The 16,941-nt window shown below is 41.7% G+C and overlaps 1 long non-coding RNA gene across 1 annotated transcript in view; it reads left to right on the top strand.

Moving 5' to 3' along the window:
• LOC110347355 (uncharacterized) overlaps positions 1-16,941 on the top strand; it is a 103,571-nt gene that overhangs the window by 72,734 nt on the left and 13,896 nt on the right. The gene's annotated exons all lie outside the window — the stretch shown is intronic.

Here is a 16,941-nt window from a genome sequence, read left to right as displayed (position 1 = left end):
ATAGCAGCACAATTTGTAATAGCTGAAAGTTGGAAGCATCCCACTTGCCCATCAACTGGAGACTGGATAAAGAAAATGTGTTTTTTAGAAAAATAAAATGGAGTAATACTCAGCCATAAAAATGAGAAATTAGAGAAATTCATAGCTAAATGGATGCACATTGAGGCAATACTCTTAAGTGAAATAAATAGGACACACATGTAAATACTGAATAGTTTCTCTAGTGTGAGAAACTGAAAGTGTAAATAAGGACTAAAAGGCAGAATAGATAATGTGAAATAGGAAGAGAAGGGGCAAAGAGGAAGGGGAAGTGGGAGGGGTCAGGGAAAGAAATGATTGGAATGGAATTAATATGAGAAAATGAAAAAATGGAAACGAAGTCTTTATAGATAGGGAGGGATAGAGGGGTTGAAGGGAAGGCAGGGGAATGGGGGAGAAAATAAGAACCAAGAGAGATTATGTAAAGGTGCCAATTTCCAATGATGAATGTCATTATATTGTATACCTAAAATGTACCAAAAATTTTTTGATATAGGTTTATTTATTTAGTTTTGCTTGTGTTGCCTGCACTTTTGGTATTATATCCAAGAATTCACTACCAAATCCAATGTTAGGAAGATTCTCCCTGTTTTCTTAAGGAGTTTTAGATCTTTGATCCATTTTTAGTAAATTTTTATATATGATGTAAGGTAAGTGTCAAACATTATTTTTCTATGTAGATATCCATCTTTTTCCCCAATAAGTGTTCTTGGGACCCTTGGTGAAGATCATTTGACCACACAACAGCTCTTTATTTTATTTTATTGGTCTTTTTGTCTGAATTTTATGCAAGTATCACACTGCTTTGATTATTGTAGCTTTAATACCAGTTTGAAGTCAAGAAATATGAGGCCTCCATCTTTTTTCTTCATTTTCAAGGTTATTTTGGCTATTGAAGGCCCCTTAAGATTCCATGGATGGGCTTTTCTTTTTCAACAAAAATGCCATTAGGACTTTAATAGGGATTGCATTGAATCTGTAGATTGTTTTGAATAGCATTTGATGTATTAACTATTTTGGTCTTTTAATACATGAGCACAAGCTGTCTTTTCATTTGTTCTTCAGTTACCTTCAGCAACATTTTGGGGCTTTTTAGTATACAAGCTCTTATTTTCTTGATTAATTCTTAAATATTTTATTCTTGTTGATGCCATTGTAAATAGAATTGTTTTCATCATTTCCTTTTTGGAATGTTCATTATTAGTTGTAGAAATTCAGAAGATTTTTGTATGTTGATTGTATGCTGCAAATTTGCTGAATTTATTAGGCAACTTATATGTGTTATTGTGTTATCTCATCTAATCTTCATAATCATCCAATGAGGTAGGCATCATTACTACTCTCATCTTACAGATGAGGAAACTGAACCTCGTAGAGCTTGGTTAACATGCCCAAGGTTACCTACTGGGAAAGACTCCTGGCCTGGATGAAAAGTCAGCAGCCTGACTTCACATCCATTTTAGCTGTGACATTAATCATATTCTGATAATGGTTTTCATGATAATGAATTTCACAAGTTAATTTTTAAAAATACCTGAAAGAAGATCCTAACATTCGCCAAGTGTTTATATATTATATATGAGCTTGCAAAATGAAGACATACAATATTCCAAGTAAAAAGAAAAATTAGAAGAGAATCTCACCTGAAACATTCCAGCAAAAATTTCAATTCTAAGGATAATTAATTTTGATAATTATAAACATCAAGGAAGGAAAGAAAAGATTCCTCACAAAGAATATAAAAGTTGACTATCTTTGGATTTTTTCTTTGCCTTCTTAAATGGAAGAGTCTTTAACAGGGCTTTGAAAGGAAAGGGTTTGGATCTGAGCATTCTGAAGGTTTCATAATAAAAGCAGTATGTAGGCATTCTTGGAGTTTTCAGGACTCAAAGTAGACATACTAGAGATGTTAGACAAATCAACATTAAGAATGTGAGAATGGAGAAATTCTGGTAGTTCTTTTAGGGAAGTCAGACTCTAGATTCAGAAATCCATCAGGGTCTGTATATTTAGTAATTCTGCATCCTTGAGCTTGGTGTCTACTACTTCCTTTATCTGCCATTCCACTTCTCCCCGAGACTGAGAAATAGCCTCATTTGTATCTATTCCAATTCCCTGTTTGTATCTGTTTTTAAATACAGATTATATAATTTAAATCAGGAAAATGAAAATAGGGATTAGCAGACCCAAAGTGGTTAGTGGTTAGCCCAGGTCCCACACCTAATAACTGCTGCTGTGGGATTCCTCATGAGTTCTCCAAGACACAGCTATGCTCAGCTCCAGGGTCCACTATCTCAGAGCAGAACAGAGACTGGCACAGGCCTCCAAACCTGAGCTGTTTTGTCTGGCTTTTCAGGTTTTCTGTGGTTGGGGGCAGGGGCTATAGGAGGAGGCATTGTTGATGTCTCCTTCTAGGCAGTACCAGAGGGAGGCTGAGTTCAGACTTGATGTCCCTGTAAGGCTTCACTCAGACCAGACCCAGCCTTCCTGGGCCATGCCTGGCCCCAGAACATTGCTGCCTGGTGCTTTTCTTTAGGGAAGTCTCTCAGATCCTTAGTTAGAAAACCAAGAGTGAGCAAGTCTTCCTCTTTCAAGATAGCCTTTACTATTAGCCAAAAGGCCAAGGCAAAGGGAAAGACTGTGGCAAAAAGGGCCCTGATATGCCATAGTCATGTTCTGGCCTTGCTGTTTTTAGAAAAGGAACTCTTTCCCATGCTTAGGGGAGAAGTCAGACTTTCCTGTTCCTCTTGGGCCAGGCATGAAGCAACTTTCAGTCCCGATGTTGACACCAGGTCAAAGCCTCAGACTGTCTCCCTGGGCTAGGCTCCCAGGACTTCTATACTCTGACCTTTCCAAAAGGAAAATGAGTAGCTTAGCATAGCAGTAAGACCTGTGCATGGCCTTGGTGGAAGGGAAGTAGCAGTCAGGAATAGAAGCAGGAACCAAGACTCTGGTGCCACTGAACTGGGCTGGATCGCCAGTTCCACGATTTAGTGGCTGGGAGAAGTTAGGCAAGTTAGTTGACTTTTCTGAATCTCAGCCTCCCTATTAGGAGAGTGGAGGAATAGTGCTATATACACAAGGAATAGGAAAGAAAGAGAACATCTACGTGGAGAGCTCTGTATAGGGCTTGGTATATAGTAGACACTCATAGACATCATCATTATTTGTGGTACCAGGGGGTTGAACCTAGGGCCTGACACATGCCAGGCAAGAGCTCCACCATTGGGCTACATCCTCTCTTTTTTTTAAAATTTTGAGACAAGGCCCTGGTAAAGTGTCCAGGCTGGGCTCCAACTTGTGATCCCTGTGCCTTAGCCTCCTGAGTAGCTGGGTGCCACCACACCCACTCCTTAGACGCAGACATTGTCTACCCTCAAGTTACTGAAGGTTACATCTGAATCCTTAGTTTGAACAGTAGTCCTGTGAATGGACAGTGCATGTGAGGCAGGGTTGTGCACCTAGAAAGAGAGGACTCTGGACTCAAGGAGAAATGAGTTTAAATCTCATCTTTATCAATTATCAGTACACAATATGAATCTGGAAAAGTTAATCTTCTCTTTTGAGCTAGTTTTCTCATCTTGTACTTTTCTTCTTTACATGGTTATTTTTGAGGAGTGGTGGCAGAATTAGGTTAAATAATGAATGCATGTCCTAGGCACAAAGGAGATGTGCAATATTTGTTTCCATTAGTACCAAAGAATCAAGTCTATTCAATGGATAGCAGATATGAACCCTCATAGATATGACCAATAAGAAATATGTGAAGATGATACTGTCCTTTGAACTTGTAGTGTGTAAAGAGAAACACAAGGATAAATTAAGGGCAAAATGGCTTTCTTAGTCGGATCATTCACTTTTTCATATTCCCAGGACCTGACTTATTTTAGGCCTTTAAAACATATTTGTCAAATTCAAGAAAGCTTTGTTAATGCCATACCAACATAGTTTTCTGTGGTCAGGGCTAGCTTCCTGGGCAGGACTGCATGCTTAGAAAAGCCTCAGGCCATCTTGAAATTGTTTTTCAAGTATAGTGTAAAATCTATGTTATAAAGATTCAGCTATTCCATAATAATCAAAGTAAACTACATTTCTTTCTAAATTTCAGTTCTGGAATTTCCATTTGCTTAAAGAAATTACACTATAGTCTCATGATAAAATTCTCAACCATTTTGAAAAAAATTTATTTTTTCCATCTTTTCCTCCTTTAAAAATATTAATTATAGTTATTTAAAAGTTTTTAACCCCAACTCCTTCAATATCTGAGATGTTTTCTATTATATGCGTTTTTTTTTTTTTTCTGGTTTTCAGGTTGTAACAGGCTTGTCCTTTGACAGGACTAGTTGTTTTTCCTTGACTAGGGAACATGGTGCTTTACAACTTGTTGAAGCTTTAGATGATGGTGTCTTCTCCCAGGAAGGATTCAGCCCCTCTTCCCCTGAGGACCCAGAATGGAAGCTGCTCTTCTCAGTCTGATCTCCCTCTGGCTCACCATTGTTCTGGGCCTTATCTCTCTAGCACACTCATCACAGAGCCAGTTGTGGCACTGCCATCCCCTTCAGCACATCTTTACCTCTAATCTTTGTTTCTTCAGCACCATGAAACTGCCCCCAAACTGCTCTGCTTTTTGGAGGTTTTCAGCATACCCCTTTAGCCTCCTGCTCTTGTAAATTCAACAAATGCCACAGGCAAAGTTGGCCATGTGTTTAAAGTCTCTCAAGTCTCCAAGTCCCTTTAGCCTAGAAAGACCCTCAGAAACTCTGAATAATTTTAAAACAAGGGCCCTTCATTTTCATTTTGCATTAGGCCTCATAAGTTATATCAAGGGTCCTGCGTACAGGCAAAGAAAATGTTGATTTAAAGTTAAAGGGGCCATCATTGCCTTCCTAAAATTCTCCAGTTCCTTCGCATCACACACTTAGAAGAAAATCCAAACTCCTTATGAAACCTACCAGGTGCTTCCTGATCTGCCCTACCTTGCTTTGCTGATCTCTGAACTCCAGCCACTCAGGCCAATCCTTTAAACAGTTGAGCCCTGTACCCCTGTCCTTCTCATCTGATGGTTGGCTTTGTTACCATTCTGTCTGAATTCCACAGCAAGGCCCTGCCCTGACCACTCACTCTCTCAACTACATTTTGTCTTCTTAGCCTACTTTAAGCTCTTCACAGCTCCATTCTTTCTGAAAGGAACTTGTTAATTTGTTTACTTGTTTATTTTCTGTTGCCCCTAAAAGACTAGACTCAATGAAGGCAGCAATCTTCCCACCTTGTTCCCTGCCTTGTTCCCAAAGCATTGCACAGCCTTTGGCACAGAGTAGAAAGGGTGAAAAATGAATGGAGTTGGCAGTGCTGAGATTTGCATCTCAAAATGCTGATTTCCCGGGACACTCTCCAATGGGAAGGAGAGATCAGCGTTAATACCATAAACTGTAGGAAAGAATAAGAATGGCTGTAGGGTCCATAGCCATGTATGTGGGCTAGGTGGCCACCATTCCATAGTCTCCTGGCAAAAGAGACTGTGGAGGGCCAGGGCATAGGAGTAGGCTTCTTAGCACAGTCTCTTAGGTCAGGTCCCTGTGGCAGGAATACACTGTGTGGTTGAAGATGTGGGAAGGTCTGATTGCTGGTATGAACAAAGAGGCAGGAAACAAGAGATTCATAGCAATGGAAACATGGGATTGGAGACCACTTAACACAATGCCCCATTTTACAGAGAAGAATATTGAGGCTGAAAGGAAAAATGTATTCTATAATAGTAGTAGCAAAAATCCAAACTAAATACCAATGGGGGACCCCCTCCACACACACATCAAGAGTCAGTAGTACAATGTAGTGTTAAGACCTTGGTATAAGTATGGTATTAAATGAATTCATATTGAGTCCTTGGGACAGTTCCTGGCTCAAAGAACCTTCTATGAATATTTATGTATTCACACGTTAAAGACGAATCTCTTGAGTTTGTTTGTTGTTTCACAAAATTTGGAAGCCCCTTACTTGCATCATTTCATTTACCCCTCCCAGCTGCCTGGTGTGGTAATGCTATAGTGTTTTAGACACATTTTAAAGACAAGGAAATGAAGGCTCAGGCTAGAGAGTGGCAGAGCTGGGTGTGGCTCCAGTCTGGCTGACTCTGGGGCTTGGTTCCTGGCCACTACCCTGGGTGGCATCATGGGCAGAATTGTCCTGGCATCTCTGTGCTCTTTTCAGTGCCAGGCCTGTGACTGGCCTGAATGGGAAATGCTGCTGATTCACATCTTCTGTGCTGGGAAGCTGCCTTACTCATTGGCTCGTTCATACCACAAGCATACTCTGTATCTCCCCAGGCAGGCTCTGTGCTGGGCACTGCAGAGAGACAGGTGAAGCTAGGCATTTCCTGTGGGTTAGAGCAGTAGGCTCCCAGTCCAGAGGGGGCTGGCAGAAGGTAGGACATGTATTACAGAGCCAATGAGCATGGGTTTGCTCTTCCTTCAGGTCCTAGCCACCCCTTGCTGGAGTAGGATGCAGCTTTACTGGGGGTCACAAGTGGCTGGGATCTCAGATATACCAAAGGCAAACCTTTGAATCCAGGTGACTTGTCTAGTGCTCCACTTGTCTGTGGATGGAAGTCTGTGAGAGAGCTCACTCGTTTTTGGCTCTGGTTGTATCTGAGAGTCCCATACATCAGTGGGCCCACTAAGCTGTGCAGAGGGGATAAAGCCCTGGCAGAAGCCAACCCTGAGAGCTCAAAAGCCTTCAGCAATGACTGCAAGTTTGTCACTCCTCCCACTGTCTGATCTCTCCAGCTTGGAGTTTCCAGGCTGTCCCAGTCCCTTGAGACCTGTCCTCACACCTTCTCACTAGCACCCCTAGCAAGCCTTGTGGGATTCGAAGTGGATTATTCAAGGTGAGTGTTCCCTTTTCAATTCTCAACAGAGATGCCCAACCCTATGACTTTCATTGATCTCATTTATCCATTTCATTCATGCATTCATGCATCAGTACATTCATTCAACAAATATTCATGGGATTCCTATTGCAGGTTAAACTTTGTACTGGGCTCTGAGGATACACTTGAAAATAAATCAGTCATAGTTTCTACCATTGTGGAACCCACATTAAAAAGTGCTAGCAACAATAAAGCAAGGGGAAACATAATTACACATTTTAAAAGGAGCATAGAAGGACAGAACATGGTGGTACGATTTGGGGCTAACTCATGTCAGCCCAGGAGAGACAAGCATTAAATATTCAGGGGCTTTATAAGCCAGTTGGTAAACATAGACATTATGAAAAATTAAATTATATAAATTTATAATTAAGTAAAGTATATTAAAATCAAAAGAAAAACATCACTTCTTAATTATTTTACTACTATTTATGCTCTTGCAGTTATTTGCTCTGATTCTCTTTGTATGGTGGAAATGACATGGTAATGTGCTACTGTTCTTCTTTCTGCAGCTCTACATTCAGTGACTTCATGTTGCTAGTTTGGCATTGGCCAAGATGGGAATATTTATACCAGGAGAACTGACAAACCCAACAAATTAGAGCTTTCTTTTTTCCTTTAAGAACTAGTTGTTAACATTTACAATCTACTGTGATATGAGAGCATAGAGGAAATTTGACTTTCAGTAGATCAGTCAGGGGAGAACTGTCTAAGGAGAGGTATTTTTGCCCAGAGTGAGAATGAAAATGAATTGACCTGTAACTGAGGCACCGAGTCTCATGCATAGAGATGAACATGGGCAAATGCTTTGAGTTGTGGTCATTTCTGGGCAGGAGAAAAAACTAATATGGTTGCTTATGAGTACATGTAGCTATGACCATGATAAGTAATGGGAAGAGGAGAGGGAGATGAGGTTGGAAAAGCTGGCAGGGGCCAGACAATGCAATTACATTTTACATTTTACTGAAGTGCAGCAGGAAGCCATAGGAGGGAGCAGGGTGGGGTTCAGGTGCCCACTAATGGTTCCAGCTGCAGCAGTGGTACCCGGCGGTTGGAGGGTACCACACTGCCTGACTCCCACCTCCATGCACTCCACATCTCTGCACATTCTGCTTCATGGCTTCTCCAGAACTATAGGGAGGATGAGTGGCAGGAAGCTAACTCTCTTGGGGGTAACCTTGAACCATGATACCATAGAACCTGGTGGATAGAAGCTCCAGTCTCTTGCTTTTCAGATAGCAAATTCTGCTATCTCTCTGTACACTTGCTAGAGGGAGGCCCTGGTGCACTCAGGCCCACTTTACCTATAGTAAAGACCTTTATATATTAGTCTTTTCTCCTTTCTCATCTCTTTCTTCCTACTTTCTCCTTCCTGTTTCCTGGATCATTTCCCACATCAGCTACCTGCACCAAAGTCCTTGTCTCAGGTTATGGTTTCAAGGGAGCTCAAACTAAGACTGAGGTTCACTTGAGGTTGATGTGAACACATTGAGTGTGGAACTAGCACATGAGGAATGATATGGCAGGGCCATTTCTACTCACTTAGATTCTTCTACCCATGGCTGGGTCATCTGTACTCTGATTTCAGGATTTCCCTTATCCTGGGTCCTAGAATCAGTCCTGACTGACTATGGACAGTCTAGTTTCTGTTCCAAGCTCTGAATGTGTCAGCCAGGAGGTACATTAAACCCAGCACTACAGTATGGGTACCATTCCAGAGGCCTCACTGCATTTTGTGTAGATACTCAGTTTTCATTCCTCCTGCATGGCTTGAGTCTGGCTCCTGATGCTGATTATCCTAGGCTAGCCCCTCCCTGCCTGGTTTCTGTCTCCTCCCAGGGATGTCCTCATTCTGTCTTCCACCTGATTCTGCCACATCTGCCACCTGGATCTAACGGTTTGGGGATCTCTCTGGAGCTCTGAGAATCCCATGTGGTGGCATAGAAAATCACCACACTGGCCATGTGCTTAAAGGAGCCATATCCACACAGATATACACTATGCAGGTACTTCAAGATGGTGGCATGGGAAGCTGACCCCATTTGTCCCACCCTGGGCCAAATAGGACACCCAGCATTACTTCTTCTTCAGTTTCTCCAGTTCAGCATGGGTTGTCAACACCCTACTCTCAGTAGGCTAAGTTAGTGTAGAGAGAAGGTCTGAGGCTAAGCCTCCTTGGATAGCAGCTAGCTGTAGGAGGTTCATATGTCTCAGAGCACAAGTGTCCTCTTCCTAATTCTTTTCCACTTTGTGCCCTCTGGCATAGGCTATCCTTCAGGACAAAAGCTGGTGAGTTGGTGGACCCCACTCATGCCTTTTCCCTCCTTCTCCTAGGGGGTCTGGCTCCCTTCCCCATCATCAGCCCCTCCCGCTGTTCCCATGTGAGGCTCTCCAGAACATTCTGACTCATCCTCTGACTCAGGTAGTCTATTTTTATTCCCACTACCTGCTTCCTGATTTGCCTGGAGATCACAGCTGTCACCTCTGTATATGTGTGTCTATGTGTATGTGCCCATGTGTTCATTTTTTGCATGTGTGTGTACCTATAAAATGTATTGCTGCTATGTACATATGTATATGCATATGTGGGCTCATGTGTACACATGTGTTCATGTGTATGGGTATATTTCCTCCATGGGAGGGCAGCTCCTCTATCCTACCCCTACTTGTATGTTCACTCCCCAACCAACCAGGAATACACAAACTTCCTCCAAAGGCCCCTGGAAGGGTGACAGTGGGGGTTGACACAGGAAGCCTCAGCTCAATCCATTCCAAGATGATCATGTTATTAAAGGTGATTAGGACAAAGAAAGACCAACTTGATGACTCCATCTGGCCAACCCTGAATCTGGAATCTACACTGCAGAGATGGCAGAAATCTGGGAGCTGGAGCCAACATGTCATTTCATACCTTGAGAGCTTGTTTGGAGGTTCTAGCAGGGGAGTGCAGCTACTTGTATATCCTTGACCGAGGAAACAGTCTTCCTCTATCAGGGGTGGTCGTTCTGTCCTCTTCAACTGAGCTCGCAGCTTTCGGAGGGATGCACATAGAGCGGTGAGAGAGGAAGGGAACACCCACCTAGCCAGCCAGATCAGCGGAATCAACCCTGGCGAACAATGGGGTAACAGATGTTGCAGCCAGATTGCCCTCACATCCTGTCATTTGATACCTTGAGCCTAAAAGAGCCACACTGGAAGAATCATGCTCAAAATTAACCAGCAAGCAAATAACCAAGGTGGATTTGGGTGGTCATTGATTCTTGCCTTCAGCCAAGGCCAGGCTGCTCCATGCTCTCTCCTCTTGCCCCACCTCGGGCAGGACTCTCACATCTCTGCCAGGCCTGTGCTGTTCAGTGTGGTAGTCACCAGCCCCATGAAGCTATCAAACACTTGAAACATGGCCAATCCAAATTGAGATGTGTTCTAAGTGTGAAACATGTACCAGATTTCAAAGACTTAGTATAAAAAAATGGAAAATATTTTAATAATTTTTCTATTGATTACATATTGAAATAATATTTTAGATATATTACATTACATAAGATATATTATTAGAATTAATTTCATCAATTGCTGTTCAGTATTTAAAATGTGGCTACACTGTGTTGTGTGAGCTGGGGATCAAACCCAGAGCCTCAACAAAGTATTTTACCACTGAGCTACACTGACAGCCACCCACTCCCCTGTTGTTTTATATATAAAGTTTTGTTAAAACACAACAGCCTCTTTCATTTGCATGGTGGATGTAGGTGATTTTGCTCTGCAGTGGCAGTGTTGTGCTGGAGACTCCACAATCTGCAAAGACTGAAGTAGTTACTTTCTGGTTCTTTACAGAAAGAGTTTGTTAACCCTTGCATTAGACCACCAATTTCATTGAAAACAGGGGTTATCGGCTTCACCCACACAGAATAAGTGCTTAAGAAATATTAGTTGGATGAATGAATGACTTGACAAAATTTTGGAAGGCAAGTTTGGATTTCCAGGCAAAAAGATTAGTGTGTGGTAAAGTATGGATATGAGAGGCAACATGTAGTATTTCAGGGTGATCCTGGACACTTAGATTGGCTGCCTCTTTGTGGTCTGGCCTCTTGTTTTTCTTTTGCAGGTAACCTTTATTCTACCAGCACAAACTTCAACAAATCACTGACCATCTCCAAGAACTTCAGTGTCCACTGGAGGAAGGTGGTGCTTCTTAGCATGGCCTGCTGAGTCCCCTGCACCACCTCGCCCAGACCTTCAGTCTGATTGACTGCCATCTCCTTGTCCTCTGGCAGCCTTGGACCACTCCCACCATGCCCCACCCATTCTGGTCTTCCTGCCTTTCTTCATACTCTCTCTGCAAGTTAAACATCCACCCTTCCAGGCTCAGCTCCAATATTTCTTCTTTGAGACACATGTGGCATTTTGCCAATTTTAGAGTTTCTTTTGAATAATTGTTACCGTAAGATAAATGATAAGTGATAGTCAGTTCCCACAGCATGTTTTATCTTTCCTCACTGTCATATTAACAATTTAAAGCAGAAAAATCTCACTTTTTAATTAAATTTTTAATTTTTGTTAGTACATGTTTGCAGGACATAATGATTACATTCATTATGAGGATTTGGTACATGTATGTAATACACCTTAATTCTTTTTTATGTCATCTTCCTCTCCCCTGCCTATGCCAGACATCACCCTAGATTCTCTGCATGTTTTGTCTTTTAAAATTTTCATAACTTTATGAAATAGGTAATATTTATACCCATTTTATAGATAAAAAGAAGCTGAGATTAAGGATGTGGTGTAGAAAATGTAAGTGGTCCTGAAATTCAAATTTGGGTTAGTTGAACTCTAGATTCTAAGGTCTTGATCTCAGCTCTGTTCTTCCTCTTGAGATGACATCCTGTTCACCTATACCTGCGTCCGCTGGGTTCCTGTCCCAATACATCCTGACTGGGTGCAGCCCAGTGTGTGCTCTGAGGCTTCCATGTTAACTCTTCTTCATCTGTGGGTCTCAATCTTGCTTCCCCAGGGGAGTTCTCCATGGTTTAGCAGACTGGGATAAATTCAGGATATATATTTACAAAACACCCAGGTCTTCCATAACCTTGCTTTTTGTTTGCTTTTTTTTTTTTTTTTTGAGGAAGAGGGTCCCACTTTGTAGCCCAGGTTGGCTTGGAACATGTTATCCTCCTGCCTTAGCCTCCTGAGTACTGGGGTTGCAGGCACAAACCTCCATGCCTGGCTTCCTTTCATAACTCTTATCACATTTTCTAAACGGCTCCTTTATCACCCCCCACCCCCACCCCCTGCCTGACTATAAGGACCATGAAAGCAGGAACTTTATTACTGTATTTCAGCTGTTTCCTTAGTGTCTGGTGTACACAGAGGCACAGTGAGTACCTGAACAGATGAATGACACTTTGCTTGGTCTTTTCACTTGGATGTCAGCCTCGCCAGTCTCCAAATCCACGGGGAAAAAGAAAAGCATGTGAGTTTCTGTCCCCATGCCCTCCCCTCAGGAATGACTTAGAGTTGAAGACACTGGTATACGTTAAAAGGAGATGATGAGAGATTGACAATTGCCTGGCCAGTTATGTCGAACCAGAGCTTGTGACAGACAACACCTTCCTTAGCTCAGCCCGGGAAACCTGCCCCAACCACCCCTTCATGCCCTCTTGGGGGACATGGCCTGTGGCTGACAACATAGCAGAAAGAGGTGGGGTGGGTAGGTCCCCAGTCTGGAGATGAGCAGACAGGCCTATGGCCTGAGTAATGAGTCAGACAGACTCCCCACCCTGACCCCACCCCAGGGAGTGAGGGAAGTGAGCTGATCAGCCACACGTACCACAGCTCCTTGGAGGAGTTCGATCCCAAACTTCACCCCGAGGGCTCCCTATTCTCTGTCTCCTGCTGCCTCAGTGGGTGTGGTTTAAGAATTTCGGTTTTCATCTGGTTAAGGGAAGGCACTAGCAGGTGCGGCCTGTGGTAGTTGGACCTTTTGTATCTGCTCTGCTTGTTCCTGAAACATCTTAATGCTTGGTTGATGGTGGGAGGTTCTATGTAGGGCCCCTAAAAAGCAGGTCTCATGGGTATGCCTAAGTCCAGTGTGAACAACTCGTTCTTATTTGCCTGGGCCTCTCTGGTTTTAAAAACTGAAAGTCCCACCCCTCAGGAGCTCCTTCAAACAGTCCCTGGCAAGTCAGGAGAGCTGGTTACCCCTCCTAGGAGCCTTGCCCTTGAGAGATCAGTTTCAGCATCAGATGCTATTGGCTGCTGGGAAACTCTTCATCATTTCAGTACAAGGATGCTGGTCTCTTTTGAGTCTCATGGTGGGGTGGGGCTATAGACATGCAGCTCAGATCTGTTAATCTGGCCAGAGCACAGCATACTTATAACTGATCATGGGGACTCTGTGAAGTTCCTGCAAGCGGAGGGCCCTTGGAATCTGATCTACTGGGTCCTGATGGTGACCACACTGAGCTGGCCTGAATTTTGGGAGATATGTCCATGTAGAGTGGAATAAGCTAGATCAGAAAATACAATAGAAATATAATGGAAGGCATTTACATAATTTAAAATTTTATAGTAGTTAGAATAAAAAAGAAACAGGTGCAATTAATTTTAAAATATATTCTATTTAACTTGATTATCTAAAATATTATCATTTTAATATAAAATAACTATAAAATTCTGAATGAGATCTCTTATACTTTTCTTTCTTCATTCCCAGTGTAACTTCTGTATGCGTTTCATACTGTTAGCACATCTCTATGTGGACCAGCCACATATCAAGTGGTCAGTGACCATGTGTGGCTTGTGGCTCCATATTGGGTAGTATAGAACTTGGCCCTTTGACAGCAGGGAAATGAAGTCTGTATTGAGACAGGTCTGCTACAGTCTCAGCTGGTCCACTTTATTAAGGGGGTATTTTGGAACCTTACCAATGAAGATATATCTGTGTATTTCAAAGTCATGGATTGCTCTAGTATGATACTAAAATTTGGGGAGGATGATGGAAGTTGAATGCCATTTGGGGAAAAAGTGGTTTTGTTATGTTCATCTCTGTAGGGCAGCCTACGCTAGGAGGAATGTCCATGAGTGTGGTAGGGGAGGAGCTCTTTTTCACTCTCAGTCTCTGCCAACCTTAATCCCAATGGAGCACACCTCAAGTAGGCCCCTAGCCAATGAGGCTCCCACTAGAGCCTTTGACTATCCTTCAAAGGATGTCTTTTGACCCTGGAGAGGCAGTCTGTGGATTGCATGCTACGTCTGGCCCCATCTGATTCACTGGCAAGGCCCAGTGCGTCTTAAGAATTGTTTTTGCAAATGGATACCCACAAATATACAAGTAGCATATTTCAGAGGCTCCCAGAAGTATTTTCTCACACCATAGATTGAGCACTTCCATAAAAAGTTAAAGTATTCTGAACTGTGTTTCCAAAACATCTAGAATAAAAAGACAGAAAAGACAAGACCAAATGTTGAAGAGAATGGGGACCAGTCAGAACATGTGGCAGGGGTATAAAGGGCACAGTCACTTTGAAAAGATGATTGGCAGTTCCTTTAAGAGTTAAATAAATATCTAATCTATGACCTAGTGATTCTTTTTCTTCATATTTATCTATGAGAAGTAAAAACATATATTCCTAAAAATCTTTTACAAAAGTATTCATGCCAGCTTTAATCACAGTAGCCTAAAACTGGAAACTGTTCAAATACTCATTAACAGGAGAATGGGTAAAAATTTATGGTCTATTTATACAGTAGAATATAACTCTGCAATAAAAAGGAACAGATTACTGATACACACAACATGAGCTAAAAAACAAATCATGCTCAGCAAAAGAAACCAGACACAAAAGATTTCACCTATGATTCCATATTTGTCAGGTTCTAGAAGAAGTAAAACTAACTTGCGATAAGTCAGAGCTGTGGTTGCTTCCTATGTGTGTGGGGGTGTTACTGGGAAGGGGCATGAGAGAATTTTCTGGGGCCACCATCAAAATTGAAAGGCTCCTCTTTTTATAAATCTGTGCATTTCATTGTATGTAAATTGTACCAAAAATGAGAAAGAAGCCAGCTAAGGAAATGAACTGTTTTTGAGGTGCTTAAAAATCTGGTAAGCATCTAGTCATTCTTGGTAATGTTAGCCACTCTGAAAATGGGCTAGCTTCATTCTTTCAAGCAAAGGTAATATATGTAAAGTCACGTACAAGATTAGGAAAACTGGGAGATTCCTAAGGGTGGGGACAGAATTTTATTCATCATGGAGCTACCAAAGCTCAATGTGGAGATGAGTCCTTAGCAGGTGCAAAGGAACTATTCATGTATAAATGAATAAACAAATGATTATTGATGGAATTATTCATGGATGGTCTCAATCCATGACCTTAGCACTGGAAGAGAAAGCAGATCAATTGCATTTTCACATTACAGAATATTATCTTCCTTCTTCTATCCTTTTTCTTACCCTCCCTCCTTTGTTCCTTTCTCTCTTCTTGTTTTTTTCTCTCTCCTCCCTCTCCTCACCTTTTTGTTTCTTCCCTCCACCTATTTCTTTTTCCCCCAGCCCCATCTCATAGGAATAACTACCAACCTAAGACCTTTTGATTATGAATCCTTGCAGCACAGTGTCTATGGACTTATGAGTGTTTCAGATTTCTATGAAAAGAGCTCAAGTCTTAAGAAGTAAAAAAAAAATGCAAAGAATAAGGATAATTTTGATTAATTTATATAAAATATCATATTTTATCAGCAAACTCAATTCAATTCAACCCCTATAGTTATGTAGGAATTAGATTCACTGTTAAGATTGTTACAGTTTAGATCTAAAATGTCCCCGCAAAAGTCTCATGTGTTCAGAGCTGGAGTCTAGTTGAAAGAGATAAGCCCCTGGGGATGTGATCTGGAAGGATGTTTTCTTCTCCCTAACTTCTTCTTTATCTGTGTACTTCATGGTTTCCATGAGGTAAGCAACTTTCCTCTCCCATGCATACCATTTCTGCCTTGGAGCCAGCCAAACATGGACTGAACCTACTGAAACCATGAAGCAAAATAAATCTCTGCTCCTTTATGTTTTGAGTATCAGATATTTTATTTCAGTGATAGTAAAACTGATTAATACAGAAAATTGGTATCAAGTGTGGGTCATTAGGGTGATTGTACCTGACTGTGTAGTTCAGAAGCCTTTGGAACTAGTTTGTAGGAGGTGTTTAGAAAAGTTTGGAGTTGTGGTTTAGAGAAAGCATAGATGTTGTGAGTCACTTAATGTGCAATATTGGTCAGAGCTCAGAAGACCAAAATGCTAATAGAAATGCAGACAGTAAAGCCAGGTTCAGAAGGTTTCAGTTGGGAACAAGGACTCCATTAGCAGCTGGACTACAGTCCATATGTGTTGTGGTCTGGTGGAAAAGTTTGTCTACATTTTGCCCATCATTAGACTGTGGAAAACTGAGATTAAGTATGGCAGATTAAATAATTTGGTAAAGGAAATTTCAAGGCAGATCAATGTTTAGGCTGTGGAAGGTATATTGCTGGGCTGCATTCAGTCATATTTACATTGAAAATCAGGAACAAAAAGGATTGGTATGAGACCTTGCCAGAGAGGAAGGAATATAAAGTTGGGGCAAAAGAGAATGTGGTTACTGAAAAGATTAGTATTAAAAAGGAGTCAAATACTTTGCATCAGGACATTAGGAAAATAGCTTGCAGGCATCTCAGAAATTGGTCAGACTCCATCCAAAATCCATTGCAGTTTCAGGGATGGAAAAAGGTAAACACCTTTGAAAGATTTTGTTCTAAGAAGAGAACTCCAGGGTATTCTACTCCTTCAGGGCTGTATAGGCTTAGAGAAATATTTCTCCAAGTTCAGCCATCCAGGCACTCAGAGGTGACTACAGCCATGGTCCAGAAGGATCTGCTTACTGCTCAAGCTGATAGTAGACCTTTAAGTCATTCATGTGGTACTAGTTTTTCAGGCATGTAAGTATTAT

Source organism: Heterocephalus glaber, unplaced genomic scaffold, assembly GCF_053883595.1.
Source record: "Heterocephalus glaber isolate CG9 unplaced genomic scaffold, H.glaber_assembly_v1.0 deba00001532, whole genome shotgun sequence".
Lineage (NCBI taxonomy): Eukaryota > Metazoa > Chordata > Mammalia > Rodentia > Bathyergidae > Heterocephalus > Heterocephalus glaber.
Note: the sequence above shows the minus strand (reverse complement) of the source record. Positions and strands in the feature narration are given on the sequence as shown.